Here is a 20494-nt window from a genome sequence, read left to right on the forward strand (position 1 = left end):
CCCGTAAAATGCACAGCCAGCTTTTCTAATATTTGTCTTTCTGCATCACACACCCACTGCAGGGATTCTCGAATAAACGTTTGTTATCAGTCAGAAAGAGAAAGAAAATGGATATCTGGAAAGCACGGCTTGCGATCTGTCACTTACTGCATCTGCATAAGCATTATGGAATCTGTCATTTTTGTCAAATGTGCAGCACTAACAATCAACAAATTTGAAACTACGTGATATATCACATCAAAGAAAGAAAAGGATGGTCTTTTAAGATAATCGCTGCAGTATCAATACAGAGAAGAGCTGCATATCTTTATTATTGTTTTATAATTACGACTTTAATATATAAACTATCATTGCACGTTTCTGAATAAAGGGCAGCGAACTGGTGCAGCTGATTAAAAACAATTATTACACCTGAAGCAATCCATGCTAGTAAGTGGTAGTGATTTTTTTTTCTCTCCATTAAAAATACCTGATTCTATCTGCACATAATTGAAGGAGGCGTATCCTCATTTCAAGCTCATTGTCTTCCTTACTCCCACATAACCTGCAGTTTCACTCGAGTTGTTTACTCATGCATTCACGTGAACCACACCATTAATTAAATAAAACGAGTGTGTAAGTGACAAACAACAAAACACAACCCACCAATAAGCTGATGTTTCATCGCAGATTGTACGCGCCTTTGTTTTGGTGCAGAAGCTAGAGCAGGCCCGAGGGAACAACAAAATGACGTCATGTTGTTTTTACCAGAGCCAATCAGTATAGTATGAAAGCAGGCGTAGAGGGCCCGAGTCGCTCGCCTGACTTGTTAGACGTAAGTGTGTGTTACAGTGGGTGGAATCCTTTGGGTTCGTAATAACGTCTCGTGGTACTGTACAGTATTTTTATTTATTTATTTACAGTTTGATAACTGGGTAGGTGGACTGGAGAACTCAGTCACGAATCTAACTCGTAGGGCACAAACAAAACTTATAGAAGCGTGCAGTTAAATTAGAAAATATAAATTGAAGTTATCATTTTACAGAATAAAGGTTATACGTTCTACCAATTTTATTCAACCCATATATTATCCTATGCAAGAGACGTGCAGTTGGCCATTGTTTTGAAGCGTGAGCATTTGGAGTCGGTAATCAAATGTTCTTTTAGCTTTGCTTTGGGTGCTTCAAGTGCTTTGTTCTTGTTTCGTCTGGGATTTGAGATTCGGAATCACATAGCGCAACGTTCCCTCACTTCATAATTTTAATTATTAGCATTATTTTCAGTGTCACATTTTCAAAACTTTGAAAGTCTTTGACGCAATGAGCAAATTTGCTTTTTGGGTGACTGGTAACCAGATTAACTTCCTAAGAGATAGCAGTGTTGAGTGCGTGTGATGGCTAGCAACACGGATCTATAGATTTTGTTCACAGGATCGTAGGAAGTTACTAGGCTGTTGGCTCTGAGGCCCTTATACGCCAGGCAAGAATTTAGCCCATGTTCCAACAAGTCAGCACCCGATGCTACTGTCCAGCAGGGACACAGGTGAAATTCCAGTGGTGCGTTTTCTGTTCCCCACCCAGGTTGCACTTAAAAATGGTTACTGAGGTATTCTGTTTAACGTGGAGAGGGAGTCTGTTCTACAAAAGGGGGCGTCACTCTCAGGGATACAAATTTCTCCCGCCAACAAGTCCTATTGATGTCACTGACCAGGTTGAGGTTGTACATGCGGGTTACTCGAGTGGAGCTTGCTTGACTTGCGGATGTACAGCAGTCCCATCAAGGTGGGGTCTGCGATTGCTTTGTATGCCAGACAGAGGTCACCTCTGAGGAGTCTGTAGGAGACTGAGACAGGGTAGATGTTTGAGGCCCTGGATTCGCCTGGTGAGGAACCTCTGTGGTCTCTCCAGCTGCTGCATGTGCTTTGAGGTACATGCCGAAAGGGGCATTTTACTCAATAATGGGTCTTATAAAGGAAGAATACAGGGATGTTATGACCACCTTGTCCCTGGATGAGACACCCTTTCTAATGAGATGGGCCATGTAGAAAGCTTTCGTACAATGGAGGCAATATAGGTAGGTAGCAGATCTCTCAACCAACTGTGGACAAATTTTGACAGAATCGGGGACAAGTCAAGAAAAAATGAGGGACACTGTTAAAATATTACTGTTATTGACTTGAAACATTGACCGAGTCAGAGCATATAAATTAATACGCATTATCTGAAGTAAAAAAAGTTTATAACTCTTAATTATTGTCATTATTCATTAAGTGTAATTCACCACCTTTCCTCCAAACGTTACTAGTTTTAGGAGGGATTAAGAGGGACAGAGTTAAAATTGAGTCAAAATCAGGGACAGTTGAGAGGTATAGTAGGTAGGTACTAGGCTATCGGCCCGAGGACCTATGTAAGCCTAACAGGTTTGCTATCAACCTGGGAATCCAAGTCCCTCATGACTGTGTACTTGGGAACTTATTATTAATGTGATAATTTGTGGGGATGTCACTCTGCCCAAAGGGGACGATGATGCATTTCTTGAAATTCAATTTAGTTTGAATGTTGTTTATTTTGTGTGTGTTTGAATTGAAGTGAGCTAACCGAGTTCATCTATACTCTGTACAAGTACATTTCTAGCTATGGCATGGCATGCTATTAGTACAAGTAGGTGAGAAATCTTGCATAGTTTTAATTGGTGTACAATTTATTTATTTATTTATTTATTTATTTATTTTGTAGGAGAGTTGGTTCCTAAGTTATCCCAAGGTATTTCTGTTACTAGTAGCTGTGTCTTGAAATTGTAATAGATATGTTTTTTGGGAAGTTTTTTAAGGGGTGACAAAGATCATGATATTAGATTTGTAAGGCATGATTAGGTAAATGCAAAGTTTAGTGGGAATGTTTTAGCATTTTGTAGAAAGAGAACTTCCACATGTAGTTGCTTTCTTTGCCAAATAAAAACTGGGTGTTGAGGAGCAGGGTGGCCACCCCTCTTAGTATAATATTTAGCAGTATTTTTTTATTCTGTAAGCCATTTTTGTGAAGTAAATGCTCTAGACCTCAATAGTTTTGTTTTTGGCCTTCATATTATTACAGAAGCAAAATATACATGTTTAGACATTATGAATGATTTGCAATATAATGTGCATAGTATTGCACCCTATTAGTCACTGTACCAGGCATGTGTATAAATGTTACTGAGCATGTGGTGACTTTCAGTTTTATGCATGATGGATGAATGGAGAGGATGTGTGTGTATGCAGCAAGTGAAGTAAAGTTTAATTTAGATGCACAAACTAGTGCTTACCAAGTATGAATGTAATAAACATCCTGAACTCAATACCCAGCCTTAGTGTCTCATTTGATTGCATGAGACATGCGACATGGTGTCAGAATTGGATCCGAAGTTGAAGCAACTCGAAAACCATGAGGCGCACAGTTAGAAGTGGCGCAATATCCAAGAATGAACTTGTAAATAAGTCAGCAGTTATAGGTAGTTAAATTTGTTTCAGATGATTTTCAGTCGCCAGACGTGGCATAGCATTCAGAGTGTCCAAAATAATTTCAGAATTATTCAAAATGATTGAAATAGTGATATATTGATTAAAGTGTCTGAAATCTATGAAGTTTAAAATGTTCAAAAAGGCTAAAATGTCCAAATTTTTCTCAGTAACTAAGACTTTTCAAAGTGTCCGTAATGTTTGGGATATTTGCAGTGTTTTAAAAATAAGGCATTTTTGAAGGGATTGTTGTGCATTTCAGCAAAATTACAAGTACCAGGTCTATACTTCATTTTAAAAGTAATTTGTTCTTATGGCAGAGGGATTTTGCAGACCTGAACCTCTGGTGTTTGATGATTGTATTGCTTAGAATTGGGAAGTGTCTGAGCAAGAATACAATGTTTTCATACAGCCTGCATTTTCTGATATAAAAGACACACGTACAAGAGCATTTCTACTTCTCAAGTTAGCTGGCTTAGGGGCCATTGAGTGAGAACATTCATTTGTGTATGCACCTGCTGCTTATGCAGGGGAGGAGAAGAACCGTTATATTGTGATGCAAGCTAAAACATGAGAAGACCCTGAATGCTTAAAACCGTAAATTTAGAGAAATGTGAACTCTCAAACAAATATTGGTACTTTTCTGTTAACAGGACAGCAGCTTGTTTGGCCTCATTAACGGTTTTGTTGTGATGAAAGTTCATTCAGGGTTCAGTCCTGGGACGACTCTTGTTTGGCATCTACTTCTCTAAAGTACAAGCCGACACTAAGGGACTCTGGCTAACAAAGTTTGCAGATGACTGCAAACTGGGAGCCATTATAGAATCCCCAAATGATGTGGATATTCTACAAAAGGGCCTTACAGAAACAGATGCCTGGTGCCAGAGCCATGGGCTCCAGCTTAATGCCAAGAAATGTATAGTTATCCCCTTTGGGGAAAAAACATGTACCTATGAACTACCACATAGGTGGCAGGAGAACATCGAAAGTGTGATGAGAGACTTGGGGAAAGAAGTGGACAGTGGTCTCACTTTTGATAACCACATCGCCACAACAGTCAGGAAATCCTTCTATGTGGCACACCTCATCACTAAGGGATTTTCATCCAGGAAAAAAAGAGGTCGTTGTCCCACGGTACTCGTCCTTCATTAGACCCATTATAGAGTATAATGCCCCATTTGGTATGTACCTCACAAGACATCTGCAACAGCTGGAAAGGCCACAAATACCTCACTAAAAGAATCCCAGGTCTAAAGCAGATGCCATATGCTGACCATCTAAAAAAAACTCCAGCTATACTCTGGCATATCGTCTGCTCGGAGGCGATCTCTGCTTAACATACAAGGCCATGTCAAACCCTGAGCTGTTGGACATGCTCCACTTAAAGAAATCCCAATCCCTCAGAGCCACACGCTCCAGGGATCTAAACCTTATCATCACAATGAACAAAACATGCTGGAGGGATAGGTTCGTGACCCAGAGACTCCCCATACTCTGGAATAGACTGCCCATACATGTCAAGCAGAGTGCATCATTGGCCCTCTTCAAAAGGAACCTTGATGATTGAATGGGAGATAGGAAATTCACCCCGGGGATCATGTCAGTCGCCCTGCTAGACAGGGGCCCAGATAAGTAAATATTGTGGAAAGAAATTTCCAGGGAATTGTTATGGCTAGGCTTGCATAGGCCTTGGGGCCGATAGCCTAGTACCAACCTATGAACCTCCCATCAAAACAAAACCAGTAAACACTGTATATTTAACTCCCTGTTGCTGCTGATTTGATGCCTGTAAAACTGGATAACTTTATAGTTTCAGAACTGAGCAGGGTAGGGTATGCAGAAGTGGTGTGTGGCTAAGGGACATGCCTCTCAAAACGTTCCTGAATTTCAGAGACATCCCTGATTTTGGCTCACATTTTAGCTCTGTCCCTCATAACACCCCCCCAAAAAAAAAACTGATGACTTTTGGAGAAAAGGTGTTAATTCACACCGTCTTCTGTCAATATCGCAAGTTAACAGTACTAATATTTTGTGTCCCCGATTGCTTGCTTCTGGATTTGTCCCATATTCTTTTGAGATTTGTCCCTGACTGGTTGACGGTTATGCTAGAGGGCGTAGCTGCTGGAAGGGTGTACCCGAGGGATGTGAGCGGGACTCAAGTACCACATGCTCTGAGCTTAAAGACTTTTGAGGTCTAAATCCGGCCATGAAGAAAGTGGAGTGGTATGCTTTTGTGTCCTGAGCAAGTATAGATTGTAGTTTCTAGACCGTCGTTAGAAAAATAAAAGACCAGAGTTCTCAAATTTCACTTTCACAAATGCGGCACGATACCTACCTTTCAAAATGAGGAACAAGCAGACTGCTCGCAACTTTAACCAATGAGTTTGCAGTTTGGTTGAAAAGATTTATCCCGTGCTTACAGTACGTTTCATTGATGAAATGATTTTGTTTTAAAAAATGTCAGCATTTGACAGTTTATAAACCTTTTCTGTATAGAAAAAATAATTGTTATTGAGCAAAGTGTGAAACTATTCCTCAGAATAAGGTATGGGTAAGAATTGGATCCGCACTCTAGGCCAAGCAAGCTGTTGCCCCATTAATGGAAAAGTACCCAGATATTATAATGGAAAGGTACTAATTTTATACAAGAAATCAAAAGTCTGGTGAAAATATTGCAGCATATATTACTGATTAAAGAAATAAAGCAAAAACATGTAGATTTGGTGATCTACGAGATGAGTTGGTAGAAGACTGTCTTGTATGTGGTGTCAATAGTGATGCAGTGAGAGAGATTTTGCTTTGAGATAGTGAATTAACATTAACCCAAGGTATTGAAATTTGTCAAATACACGAGATTACAGAAAAGTATACAAATATGCTTATGAATGAGAAAAGCATGTTTGCAGTATCTGGTAGTGCAAATGTTGATAGTGTACAGCAGCAGAAAGTTAAGATGAAAAATAAATATTAAGTGAGAGGTAGTGCCACCCCCAACCCCAGTGTGAACTGTCGCAGCTGTGGAGGTAGTCATGAACTTAAAGAAGAGTTTAGCTTTTGGTCAGCAATGTCACAAATGTAAAAAGTAGACTTGCAAAGCCTTTTGAAATGATTCCAAAGTGTCGCAAACTTATATTAAAAGAGAGTATCCAAAGAAGCAAATAGATCTGATAGAGGCTGTAGCAATAAAGGCTGTGAGTAAACTTTCTATGTTGATGGTGTCTCTGTGATCGATGAAACAATTTTATTATCAGTTGTCAGCAAAAGTGAAATATTTTGTACTGTGCAAATTAATGGGAAACCTGTAGACCTTAAAGTAGACACTGGCTCCAAGTGCAATGTTATATTAGCACAAGTATTTGCTAAAGTAAAAGCTGGTGAGAGAATATTTGCAAAAGTAAAAGCTGGTGAGAGATGATTCAGCAAAGTGTACAAAACTAGTTGCTTATGGTGGTGAAGAGATACAAACTGATGGTGCAGTAGTTCTTTCATGCAGTTCTGCTGGAAACATATGACTTGCAGTTTTACATAGTCAAAAGACGTGCAGTCACTGTTAGGCCCCAAAGACAGTCTGAGAATGAGACCTGATTTCATTTAATAAAGAGATTCATTGTGTACGTATGAATAACAATGATACTTTTTATACAGAGTATTTTTAGTGAATATGCTGATATTTTTAAAGGGTCTATATTATATCCTCGAACGCTTAAAGCGAAGGCTGATTGATTGAACTTATTTTTGCGAAACTGCAAAATATCGAAGCAGCAGAAACTCAAATTTTTTCCTAGGGAAAGAATTTGGTTGTCTGTTTCAGTTGCTTCGGTATTTTCAGTGTTATGGTGGAAAGTTACCGGTCGGATTCAGGTAAGTGTGCGATTGTGTGGATGTGAGTGTTAGGGTGATTTAGGTGAGTTAGGGTTAGGGCTCGGGTTAGGTGTGTGTGTGCGATTGAGTGGACATGAGGGTTAGGGCGGATTTAAGTGAGTTAGGGAGCGGGTGAGGTGAGTGTGCGATAGTGACGGACCTTAGGATTTGGGTTTGGGTTAAGGTAAGTGGGTAGTTAGTGGTGTGTGCATAGTTTAGTGTAGGGTTAGGTATTAGATTTTTAGGTGTATGTGTGTGGATTTCTGTTTGTTTGGTGTGCTTGTGTTGTGTGTATGTGTTTTGGATCAGCAATTTATTTTTCCCTGGGAATAAATTCGCTGATCTGACAGTTCGAGATTGATCGACCTAATTTAAGCGAAAGCTTACAATCAGCGTTCGCTTTTTTAAGCGTTCAATGATATAATATAGACCCTTTTTAAAGATGAGCTTGGTAAATGTCCAGTTACATATTCCATGAAGTTAAACCATGAAGTAAGCCCAATTGTCAGACCAGCACAGAAGACTCCAGTAGCAATGCAGAGTAAAGCAAAAGCAGAACTAGACAAAATGGTGAATTTAGGTGTCCTTACTCCTGTAGAAGAACCGACTGAATGGGTATCCTCTATAGTTGTAGCTCATAAGAAAAGCTCAGATTATATTTGAATATATACTGATCCAAGAGACTTAAACAAAGCACTTAAGCGTCCTCATCCGATGTGTACAGTAGAAGAGAGAGCCACTTTTCATGACAAATTCCACTGTTTTTTTCAGTTTTAGATGCAAAAGGTTCCTTTTGGCAAATTTCGCTGGATCGCATATCTTCATTGTTAACTGCATTCAGCACACCATTTGGTAGATACAGATTTTTAAGAATGCCATTTGGAATCAATCCTGCCTGTGAGGTCTTTCAACGTGCAATACAGCAATTTTTTTTCTGATTATCCATGTGCTATTATAGTAGATGACACTATAGTGGACACGAGGTAGTGGTGAAGGCGAACATGATAGGAGTCTCAGGAAAGTTCTAGATCATGCATGTGAAGTAAATGTTAAACCGAATCCTCAGAAATGTAAATTCAAACTGAAAAAAAGTTACTTATGTGGGATATTTTGCTTACCACTTCTGGCGTACCAACCAGATCCGTCTAAGCAAACAGCAATTCTTGAGATGCCAGAGAGAGTGTCACATCTTTACAATGTTAGGTATGGTCAACTGTTTAGGAAAGCTCATCCCAGATTTGAGTGAGCTTTCTGCCCCATTACGTGAGTTGGCACGCAAAAATGTCAACTGGTCCTGTTTGGAACAACACCAAAGAGATTTGATATTCTGAAGAAGAAATTTGCCAGTCAACCCACATTGAGATACTATGATGTTCACAAACCTGTAGCACTCTCTTGTGATGCTTCAAAAGTACAGCCTTGGTGCATCATGTCTTTGAGAAGGCATACTAGTAGCCTATGCGTCAAGAACTTTAACTCAAAGCATCTTTAAATTTCTAGTCTCCCACCAGGACACAAGTGCTCTTCAGCAATTACATTATGCTTGCTGAGCACACTCAAGCAAATCTGCAGTCTGCGGCTACCACTCCTCCCATACAGTATAAGAAGGAATCACTACTGCAAACTAAACAAGGATATACATTTTGAGCCTCGAGCAGGGTCAGTCCACCCAGGCATTCTACTTGTATGTTTTATGAGAGTGAAGCTATTACATTAGCAGTATTTCTTAGTAGTTTCTCAGCTTGCTAATAAAACTGACTGTTGTAGCCTTGTGTCCTGCCCCCCCCCCCCCAAGCTAGTACAGTAATCCTAACTGTCCAATAGACAGTATACATTTAATTCAGATCACTGTGACTAAATAACCATCAAGCAGCCCTCTCAGTGCTTTCTGCCTTAGTTTGTATCACTTGGAGGCCCACCTGTTTATTTGCATCTCCATACATTCCCCTTCATTGCTAATGTATCTCCCTACTCTAATCTGTGCACAAACTGGTTACTAATCAGCAAGTCAATGTGAAGACACACTCCCAACCTTAATAAACTTTGCTGTCTCTTCTGTCCTTCACTTTACAGGTAGTTTGAATTATTACTTACCCCTGTGAGGCCTTCACCGATTTCCACTGATTGCCTCTCTGGTTTCTTTGCATTCCACCTGGTCTGCACCCCTTGCGCTATCTCCCTCCCCCAATGCTAAGTCTATATTAGAATCCTGCTGAGTATGGAGCCATCTTTAAATTTCTAGTCTCCCACCAGAACACAAGTGCTCTTCAGCAATTTCATTCTGCTTGCTGGTAAGCCATTAGACCTCCAGAATTTGTTTAAAGTGTTCAGATTTGTAAAGTAATACTTACTTTTTTTCTCTTGTCTTGGTGGGCTCAGTAATGAAACCAAACAAATCTTCAATTCCAGAGACACTGCCTGGCTTTACTATTTAAAAAAAAAAAACAAAACAAAGAAAGTACCAAGAACTGCGCAACCGTACAAAAAATGCATTAGGCTGGACAAAAAAATCCTATTACACAACATTACAAACTAAATACCAACACAACCCCCCCCCCCCCCAAAAAAAAAACTTTGGAAAAATGTAAACCAGCTGCTAAAATCCACCTAAAAGGCTACCCCTAAACCAACCACCCCTGACGCTAAGTTCCCATCGAAACACAGTTCATCTCCCACTTTGTGAACTCAATTCTATCCTTAGTATCACAGGACAGTTCCTTCCTCACTATCCCCCAACACAAATAACACTAATACAAGCTTTACCCTCCAAATACTTTCCACCACTTGCTCTCCAAACTAAAAACCTCATCAACAGCAGCTGACCTACTCCCCAGGTATTTCTTGAAACTCGCAGCAGATGCTGTTGCTATCCCTGTCTCCACTCTCATAAACAGATCAATTGTTAAAAACTGTGCCCAAACTCTGGAAAATATCCTATGTTACACCCATGCATAAAGGTGGGACCTCCACTGAACTTAACTACCTTACCAAAGCCCACCTTATCCTCAATCCAAAGAAAACTCAGCTTATGATTATAACCAGTTCTAACAAAAACACTAACAGTCAGTTCACTATCTACTCCACAAATGCTACTCCAATCGCTCCAGTGGCACATGCTAAGCTATTGGGAATAACCATAGACTCCCACCTAAAATTTGATAGTCATCTCAACTTAACTATTAAAGTACATGCCAAACTGGGATTACTCTACTGTATCAAACCATTTCTTACCAACAACACAAGATCAGCCATTGCTCACTGCCAACTTCTGTCCACCCTACTCGATGCATCTCCCATTCTGACTAATCTCAACAAAACTGAACTAAGTAAAATGGAAGCCTGCTATAACAGAATTGCCTGCTTTGTTGCAAACTGCTCATACAGAACTCACTATATTGCTTTGAGACAGCTCCACTGGCTTGAATTGCCCAACCTCCTAACCTACAATCAGCTCTGCCTCTGTCATTCTAGCTATTACCTCCCCAATAAGTGTCCTGCCCTCAAAAACCTAGTACAACATCACTCAGCCAAAAGGCCTCTTAGATCATCAAGTAAACTACTACTAGAAGTCACCAACAGCTACAATAGCTTTGGAGATGCACTATATAGTAGTTCAGTGGTTAAAAAAAAAATGGAACTCTGTCCCCACTAGCATTCAAAACACATCATCCAAAGCCTCCTTTAAAGACCTCATCAGGCAACATTTCAAGCAAAGTTGGCAGTGCCATGATTGTTCCCCAGGCTAGTGAAAGTGGATAAGGTATACATACTAAATCTTGAGTACTTGATAAGTTTTCAATCTTACTCACAAACACTGGCTAATCTACAGTGTATGTACTGTACCTGTGTACTATGTATGTATTCTACCTATGTTCCAAATTTCAGCTGTACACCATAAATCTATTAATTACCTTTATTTTAAAATTAATATTGTTTGTTTTCCCCACTGTAACTTAATGTGCCGCATACCACTGTAAAAATATGTCTTTTGTAATTTGTGTGTATACTGATGGTGTCTAAATAACTAAACGTATCTATAATTTTTCTTTGTGGAGCTTTTCTCCCTGGGCCTCTGCTGAAAAAGGGCCTTTTTGGCTCAGTCAGACACCCCCGGTTAACAAATGTAAAATAAATAAAAACAACTATAAATTAAAAGAGCTTTTGGCATTTGGTGTTTCACATGTTTAGAGCTCCGTGATTATTTTTATGGCAGACCTATCCAAATAGAGACGGAATACCAACCACTAGTGACAATTTTGAAAAAGTCATTGCATGCCACCCCAACACGATTGCAACACATGATGTTAAAATTGCAGAAGTGCAATTTCAGTATTGTTTACAAAAAAGGCAAATAGTTGTACCTTGCTGATGCTTTGTCACGTGCACCCAGACAAATGACAGAGCAGCATGACGATGGGACAGAAAACTTTGAAGTCATGGAAGTCAGAATTTTTTCATCACATCTTGATGAACTAAATAGCTTCAGACCCAGTTCTCTAGAACCTGAAAAACATTATCAGTCAAGGATGGCCAACACGAGAAACCGGTTTACCACTTGACATTCAGCAGTATTTTCCTTAGAGACAAAGGTGGTAATTCCTAAGCCATTACAACAGGAATATATCAAAATCTTGCATGGTGCTCACCCAAGTACTGATTCAACCAAATGAAGAGCAAAAGGCATTGTGTTTTGGCCCTCTGTCCAAAGATATAGATAAGGAAAAAGTAGAATGTTTGTTTATTTTGCAACTGCAAACTGCATTAACAAATACAACCACTTCAGCTACACCAAATACCTGAATTACCATGGTCAACGGTTGCAACATATTTTCAAATGGAATGGTCAATGTTAGTGTTAGTGTTAGTAGGCTCTTACTCAGATTGGTTTAAAATTGGTGTACTTCTAACTTGACATCCAGCACAGTCACAAAATTGCAGCGACATTTTTCTGTCCATGGTAGTCAACACAAAGTAATGTCTGACAATGGTGCATAGTGTACAAGTATCAGTTTAAGAAATTTGCTGAGTCTTAGGACATAGTTCATATTACCACTAGTCCTAAGCATCCACAATCCAGTGGGTTAGCTGAGGGTGCTGTTCAGAGTGCAAAACATTTGTTGCAGAAATCCAAGAGAGAGAGTACCAATGTTTTCCATAACTTACTCACCTGCTCGGAGATTAATGTCCAGACAGACTAGAACAACTTTACCAGTCAGTAAACAAAAGTTTTACTAGAAGACAGTAAATCCCTTAGACAGTTACTATAAGGTGAAGTTGTGAGGAACCAAACAACCAAGGGGTATGATCATGTTGGTTTTCTAAAAAGCATCTGTAACAAACCAAGGTCTTGCATCATACAAGCAAAAGGAATGGACTATAGTTGGGAGTCACAGGCACGTACTTCCAGTTCCTGAATGAAAACCATACATATGCCAATGACTCTAGTCCTTTAAATGTATCTGCAACTGTTCCAGTTCCAGTCTCGGATGACGGCATACCTTCTGTGTCTTCTACTCCTGTAAGTAGTTCAGAGGTGTCTTCAGATGTTCCTGTATCACAAAGTTCCCCAAGGAAAGTTTCTCCTATGAAGTTTCATCAGAATGTCTATGTATCCAGAGCATGAAGGCTTGAACTTGAAATCGGTGTATTGTTGAAATGTCATTGATGTGCATATTTGGGGGAATTGTTCCGTTTCATTAAAAGGGACGATGTAGATCACCATTTATGTTGGTACCTTACCAGCCACTGTAGCAGGCAATACACATGCTGACTTTCAGTTTTACGCTTGACAGCTGAATAGAGATGGTTGGTGTGTGTGTGTGTGTGTGTGTGTGTGTGTGTGTGTGTGTGTGTGTGTGTGTGTGTGTGTGTGTGTGTGTGTGTGTGTGTGTGTGTGTATGTGCAGCTAGTGAAGTAAAGTTTGTTAGATGCACAAACTATTGCCTACCAACTATGAATGTAATAAACCTCCTGAACTTGATACCCAGCCTCAATGTGTCATTTGAATGCATGAGACATGCGACACACAGGTGAGATAGGTTAAGAAGGTGAAAGTAGTTTTTGTTGGGTGAAGTGATTCAGATTTACATTTACCAGCACACAGTTCATAAACTCTACTAGTGCTTGAGTTGAAGGCATACCTCTCAACTGCCACCCCACCTTTTTTGTTTTTAAACGTCCCTCCTTTTTCTTCATACGTTTGTACTGTTCCGATTTTCTAGTACATTTCAGAGCATTATAGTCTATAATGCCCAACATTAGTTTCATAGTTAGTGATCGCAAATTATGTGGTGCAAAACCTATTATTGTACTATTAGCATTTTAAGTGAATTAGACTAATTTAAATATTATTTATTTATTTCTATTTACATTTGTTGACTGGGCTAGTCTATCTGGATATATGTCCATTTTCAATAGAGGCCCAGGGAGAAAAGCTCCAACCAGTAGCAGAGACAAGTTTACAATATGCAGTAAAAAATTACATCTATTTAAAAACACATTGTTTAATTTGAGGATGAGATACTTATAAAAAAGAATTCCAAAAAATATAACATCGTGTTTTTTTTGTTGTTGTTAAAGCAGTGGAGAAGAGAAGAGTTGAGAGAGTAGAAATGAGGTTTAGAGGTCAGAGAGGGTTATATAAGGGAGAGAGCAGTGAGTTATCAGATGCTGGTTGAAGTTAATTCTCATCAGGTGGGAGTAGATGCGAGAAAGGAAAGAACAATAGGAACCTGGCTCTGGTGTAATTCTTGTATATTGGGTCTAATCAATCAGGGTTGGAGCAGGGACAAAGCCAACGGTTCTTTAGATATTCTTTAAGATGCTTTTTATATAGTTGAGTGGACGCAAGAGAGGAAAGTTCACTAGGGAGTTGATTCCAGCTTTTTCCCACTGTGTTGGAGAAGAGCGAGTCCCCTGCTTTGTTAGATTTGACAGAAGAAACTAGAAATTTGTTAGCTGAGCGAAGTGTAGGGAGATTTTTGTAGGGGGTGATTAGATTAGTAAGGATTGGGGTATTAGGGTGATAAGAGTATTTTTTGGGTGATAAGTTGCTGATAGAGTAATTTGTTATCCAGTTGTAGCCATACCAGTTGTTTGAGGTTGTGACAGTGGTGTGTTCTATAGGGGGAACTGGTAGCAAATCTAGCTATATTATTATAACAGGTGGAAAGTTTAGTAATGTTATTTCTAGACAGATTAGTATAAATTGCAGAAGCATAGAACAGGGTAGAAGATAGGTGGGTCTGAGCAATAGTAATTCTTGCTGGGGGGTAAGAAAGGGTTTGATTCTGTAGAGGGAGCCTGATTTTTGTTGACAGTTTTTATTGTTGAGTTAATATGGTCATCAAAGCTAAGGGTGTTGTCAGTTGTAACACCCAGTAAACTGGTTGTGGTGTCAGGGACTATATTTGTGCCATTGTTAGAGGTTATTATGAAATTTGGTAGAGGTGACTTAAGAGTAGGAGCAAAGAGTAGCAGTTGTTTTTTTTTAGGGTTCAGAAGGAGGCAGTGTTGCATGAACCAATTTTCAACACTGTTTAATACTGTTTGGGTCTGGAATTGGATAGAGTTTATGAACTTAGCAGAGCAAATTAATGTTGAGTCATCAGCATATTGAATGCAAGTGGCTTGAGGAATTTTGGGTTTGTAGATTGTTAATAAATAATGAAAAGAGAAGAGGACCTAAAATGGAGCCTTGAGGTACTCCGATGTTCACAGGGAGGGAAGAAGAAAGGGTATTATTCCAAAGGACTGCCTGCTGTCTGTTTTCAAGATAGGATTTAAACCGTAGTAGAGATTGTGAGTCAAGTGATTGGGCTTTTAGGATTTCAATGAGTAAGTTGTGGTTCACCATGTCGAAGGCCTTTGAAAGGTCAATAAATAGAGCAGAAGAGAAAGTATTGTTACGAATTTTGTTTATAGAGTCAGTAAAGGATAGTAGAGCGGTAGTTGTGCTATGGAATGGTCTAAAGCCATGTTGGCAGTTGGCAAGTATGTTGTTATGGATAAGGTGGTCAAGTAGTTCTCTGTGTATGCATTTCTCCATTATTTGGCTATTGGTGAGAGTAAGGCTATAGGCCTAAAATTTGAGAGCTCAGTAGATGTACCACCTTTGTGTAGGGGGATGATGTGGGATACTTTCCATATGGAAGGGATTTTACTTTATGAAATTGTTCTGTTTATAAGGATGGAGATGGGGTAGGCAATGGCTTTAGCTGCTATTTGCAGGTATTCTGCTGGAAGGCAGTCAGCAGAAGGGGTGCAGGGTTTTTTGGAGGAGTTTGGAAATTTGGGATGTAGGGACAGGTTGTATGTGAAAGGTAGGAGTTGTAGTATTAGGGGTGTTTGGAGGTGAAGAGGTGCTTGGTGGTATAGAATTGGCAAGGATTAGAATGGCTTCAGTAAAATATTTATTGAAAGCATCTGGAATCTGGTCAGAGTTATTTTGGTTGAACCCGGAAGGTGAAGGAGTTTTAGAATGACCTGGTTGAAGAAGTTTGTTAATGCCTGACCAGAATTTCTGGGGTTGTTCTTTATGGGTTTGTAGGAGTTGAAAGTAATAGTCTTTTTTGTCCCTGAGAATGTCTTTCTTGGTGGCATTTCTTAACTGTTTGAAGTAAAAGGTGATCTGATGGACTTTTAGAGGCTCTCCATTTGTTCCAAATTTTATTTCTGAGGAGGATCTTTTGCCTAGTTTGTTTTGTAAGCCAGGGGGCAATTTTGGTCCTTATGCGGGAGGAACGAAGTGGGGCATGGGAGTTGAGGATATGAAGGAATTTTGTATTGAAGTAGGTAACTGCTTCATCTAGTTTAAGGTGTAACATGGGAGACCAATCACATGCTTTGAGTTCATTTTGGAAGGACTGAGGATTGAAGAATTTTTTGGAGCGGAAGGTTGTAACATTATTATAATTAGGACAATTAATTTTTTGCTTAATAATATAGGCAATCATGTGGTCACTAATATCGTCTGGAAGGGTTCCTGGTTTATAAGTATTATGATGGCTATTGAGAAGGATCCAGACTAAGGTGGTTGCTTTATTACTTGGTTTATGGATTCTGGTAGGAGTGGTAATTATTTGAGAGAAACCGTGAAGATTTATGTGATTGGCGGGATTGGGCAAAGAGCAGGTAATCCAGTCTATATTAGTCTCCTAGGACAATGGTTTCCTGAGGTAGGTGTGTAGAGAGGTGATTAAGTATGTTTTCAAGTGTTTTAATATTATTTCCTGGGGGGAGATATATGCAAATAACATAGATTTGGAGTTGTTAATTTGAAGCTTGGCAGTAAGGGTTTCAGCATTATTAGCTGTTGGTAGGGGCAAGTCGAAGGTGCTAGCTTGGAGTACTAATTTGTACAAAATGGCTACTCCACCACCTTTTTTGTTTTTCCGGTCATTTCTTAGGATATTGAACCCTGGAGGGATGATTTCCTGGTTGAAGGTAGTGGGTTTTAACCATGTCTCTGTGATGCAGGGAATGTCAAAGGAATACACTTGTAAGAGTGCGTGAAGGTAGGTAATTTTATTGTTGATGCTACGGATGTTAAGGTGTGCTATCAGCAAGGAGTTTGATGCCCTATTTGGGGTAGTGCTGATGGGTGTTGTTGAGTTATTTGGGAGGTTGACTGTATTAGTATAGGGACCTGGGTTAGGATGAATATCGCCGGCTAATAGAGGATGTTTTTGAGGATATTGAATACACTTTAGAATTTTGTAGATATTGAGAGTGGATTATTTGACAAGGAAGTAGGTTATATGGTTTGATCTATGGTACTTTGGAAGTAGGTATGTAGAAGTACAGGTTATATTACTATGTTGGAGTGTACGTCTAAGGGAAGTAGGGAGAGTTTGTTGGTTGGGAAAGTGTTCTAGAAAAGAGATGTTCAAAGGAGGTTAGTGTATAAGGTATAGTAAGAGCTGCAAGAGATTTAGTTAGGAGAAAAAGGTATGTATAAACTGATTTGTGTGTTGGGTCCATTAGGTTGTAAATGGAAGCAGTATAAGTCAGTGGAGGGAAAGACTGAATATGGAGGTATGAGGGAAGAAGGTGGAAAGTGATATGGAAGTATAAGGGAAGGAGGAAAAGGGAGTAAGTGTTAAGTGTGGTAGGTTGGAGGGAGATTTGAGTTAATAAAAGTAAAAGGAGGTTGTGGAGATACAGCTATGCTATACAGTGGTACAAGGTAGGGTGTGGAAGGGGAAGGGGTGGAGCTAAACCTGAGATAAATTAAAGTAGGAAGTAGTAGAAATGGGGGTGTGGTTGTAAAGTGGCAGGAGATTGTGATGGGGGAAGAATAGGGAGTGGGTGTGGTAATAGAAGTATATAGTTAGGACCAGTGGGGGTGGGTGGGAATTGGGGGTAGGGGAGCGGAGTGAACCCGAAGGGCGAATGGAGCGGGTTGGTGCAGGTAAGTAAAAGATTTCCTGGAGTCAATCAGTGATGAGGAGGAAAATCCAGAGGCAAAAGCAGTAGTCACAGGTAAGTATACAGTGGCTTAAGTAGTTCAAGAGACAAAGGCAAAAGGAGAGGAGATGAAAGGGAATTAGTACAATTAAATGTGGTGAACTGGAGGAAAGGCTATAGCATCAAAGCTGGCAAACAATGCCGCCTAGTGGGCAGAGCGCAGAATACAGGTGAAGTTAGAAAAAGTAGTAGTTAGTGGTGACTCCAAAAGAGGAGTCGGGGGGGGGTACACCACAGGCACAAGGACAGAGAGGGGTCTGGCTGCTGGCTGTGTCTGACTCAGTGTCTTAAAAATTTCAAACAAGCTAGGTAAAAGGTACCTAGAAAGGTCAGACTAAGCTTAAATAGTGGGTACAGTGAAGCTATTACTAATACACTGTAATGTTTAGGACCACGGAGGAGACATACTTTGTTTGGTTAACACAGGAAAGATTATAGTCCGAGTCAGCAGAATAGGATGACCACTCGTTGGGATGGCTTGAAGGTAGATTTGTAACAAGATCCTTTATGACCCCGCAGGTCCTTTCATGCAGAGTAGGGGAGTAAAGCTAGGCAGAATAGAAAGATACAAAATGCATTAGGAGTGAGGGCAACAAGAACAATGATAGCAGAATCTTTAAGTCAAGCAAGGAGGACACAGAGCAGGCACAAATTAACAATGTTAAAGGTGGCACAGTACAATCATGAGGCATTAACAGGTGGTTACCAAGACATAGGCATAGCCGTCATAATTCAGCAATCATAGGGTCAGTTGGTGAGATACCCTTTAGTATTACAATAGTAAACACTATGTAAACAATATCAGCATAGTTCTGTTCGAAACACAGAGTAGATGTAAAAGTTCAGACTGTGTAACAATCACATTAGGCACAGTAGGTTGTGCATAACTCCCTTCCTGTCATCTCTCATAAATATAAATTTAGTTGCTTTATTTATAGAATGTGTTACAAATCTGGTTGATTGATGTCTAGGAAAGAAGGTAGGGGGATGCAAGCCTCTAATATGCATTACTATGTTTGCTTGTCATTAAGTTTAAACTTTATACATCTTAAAAATATGAACGTGACATACCTTAGGACTGAACCTATACTAAGTGCACACTGTTCTGAATGAGCAGACAAAACAGACCTAACTCGCACCTTCTTCCTCCTAATTTTGTTTTCCTACTGATATTCTTGCAGTTTTAAATATTGACAGGGATTCATAAATGTTACCACAGAGTGTAGACATGTACATGTACACAGTGTAATCTTTGAGTGACTAGAAAGCACAAAAATGTGATAGGAATGTTCTTCAGTAACATTGTGCCCATTTAGTGTAGGCTTTATTGAATCTGGAACACATTTTTTTTTAAATTTTAAAATGTATATGTCTACAGTTTATTTGTATTGCTGCGCTTGAGTTCAGGCTTTTGGCATGTTGACAGGTTTACGTAAAATAACTTTAAACTAGTTAACGTAACTAACAATGCATATTTTTATCATGAAATATCTAAAGCTCAAAATATCTTTAAAAAAAAAAAAAAAAGCACAAAACACTGAAAACTCATAAGACTGAATCACAGCATATCTAATAATTCAGTCTAACTTAAAATACCTTATGTGATGCATCCCTACTACAAAACTGAACTCGTGTCATCTTGAAAGTGGTACTGTTAGGAAAAGATTTTTTTAGTAATGTGTGTGGTTAGGGGCAGGAGTAGTCTGGGTTAGCACACACGACTAAGGTAAATTGGGGGGGGGGGTTCCAAACAATTCTGTTTTGACACAATGACGGGCAAGCTGTAGGTATCCGTGCTGTACTGTGGGGGTTTAGTGTGCATCAACCATGTGATAAATCTGTGGAGCTAGAGTCCAAAAGATTGACAGGATTGTGAAGGGTTTTTGCCATAAAGTGGACATTTCCCCCAAGCTTGCTGAAACAACAGATCTCCAACAAACCAGTGAGCTGGCAGAGTGGTGTGAACACTCCCAAGGAACAAACATAGTATAATCTGAAGCATCCCGAAGAATAAATATATATAATGTAGATGCGTTAAATTGTAAAATCATCTTGTAATGCAAATCCATAGCTTGCTTTGTTAATGAGCGTCCATGTCTGTCTTGACAAAGCAGAAGCATAAGAGGCCTGACATTCACTGTATAGTAAAATAACAGCTGGCTCTCTCCATTACATATGTTATAATATTGTAAGTGACACACAAATCCAGAAGGTTGTCCAACATCACAAATGGGCATCTAAAGAACAGCACCCTCATAATGGGAATGTAGAGATGTGCCAAAAACCTATACACAGTTAAAACTAAACAATCCAAACAAAAAAAAAAAAAAACTCCGGAAGAATACACCCCCAACATAGGCAGCTATTTTTTTTGTAGAGGCAGTAGCTTTTGGAACTGGCTTTTTTTATTACTGTCACCCTTTTAAAATTGTGGATGGCAGAACACGTGTCATTTCATGAATTCCTTACCAGTGAATAACTTTCCCTGTTACTGTGATCAGTATATCTTCTGATTCTTATGGAATTAGAAGTAGTATAGTGCATCCCACAGACCCTTTAATGATAGTTCATTTGCATCCATGAAATGGGAAAACATGAGTGGCTTTTAAAATCGGTGATGTTCAAGGTATGCTCACATGCTTGGATAGTGCTTACAGGTGCTTAAATTGCTTTGGAATTTTGTTAAGCTGC

General features: G+C 39.5%; 1 protein-coding gene across 1 annotated transcript in view; it reads right to left on the reverse strand.

Moving 5' to 3' along the window:
• Positions 1-710, reverse strand: part of CHAMP1 (chromosome alignment maintaining phosphoprotein 1) — a 107790-nt gene extending 107080 nt beyond the window's left edge. The window contains exon 1 of the mRNA XM_044071109.1: positions 646-710. The gene's annotated coding sequence lies outside the window, so the exon portion shown is untranslated. The remainder of the gene's footprint in view (positions 1-645) is intronic.
• Between the last annotated feature and the right edge of the window lie 19784 nt (positions 711-20494).

Source organism: Protopterus annectens, chromosome 5.part0 (genome assembly GCF_019279795.1).
Source record: "Protopterus annectens isolate FY-2018-M chromosome 5.part0, PAN1.0, whole genome shotgun sequence".
NCBI lineage: Eukaryota > Metazoa > Chordata > Ceratodontiformes > Protopteridae > Protopterus > Protopterus annectens.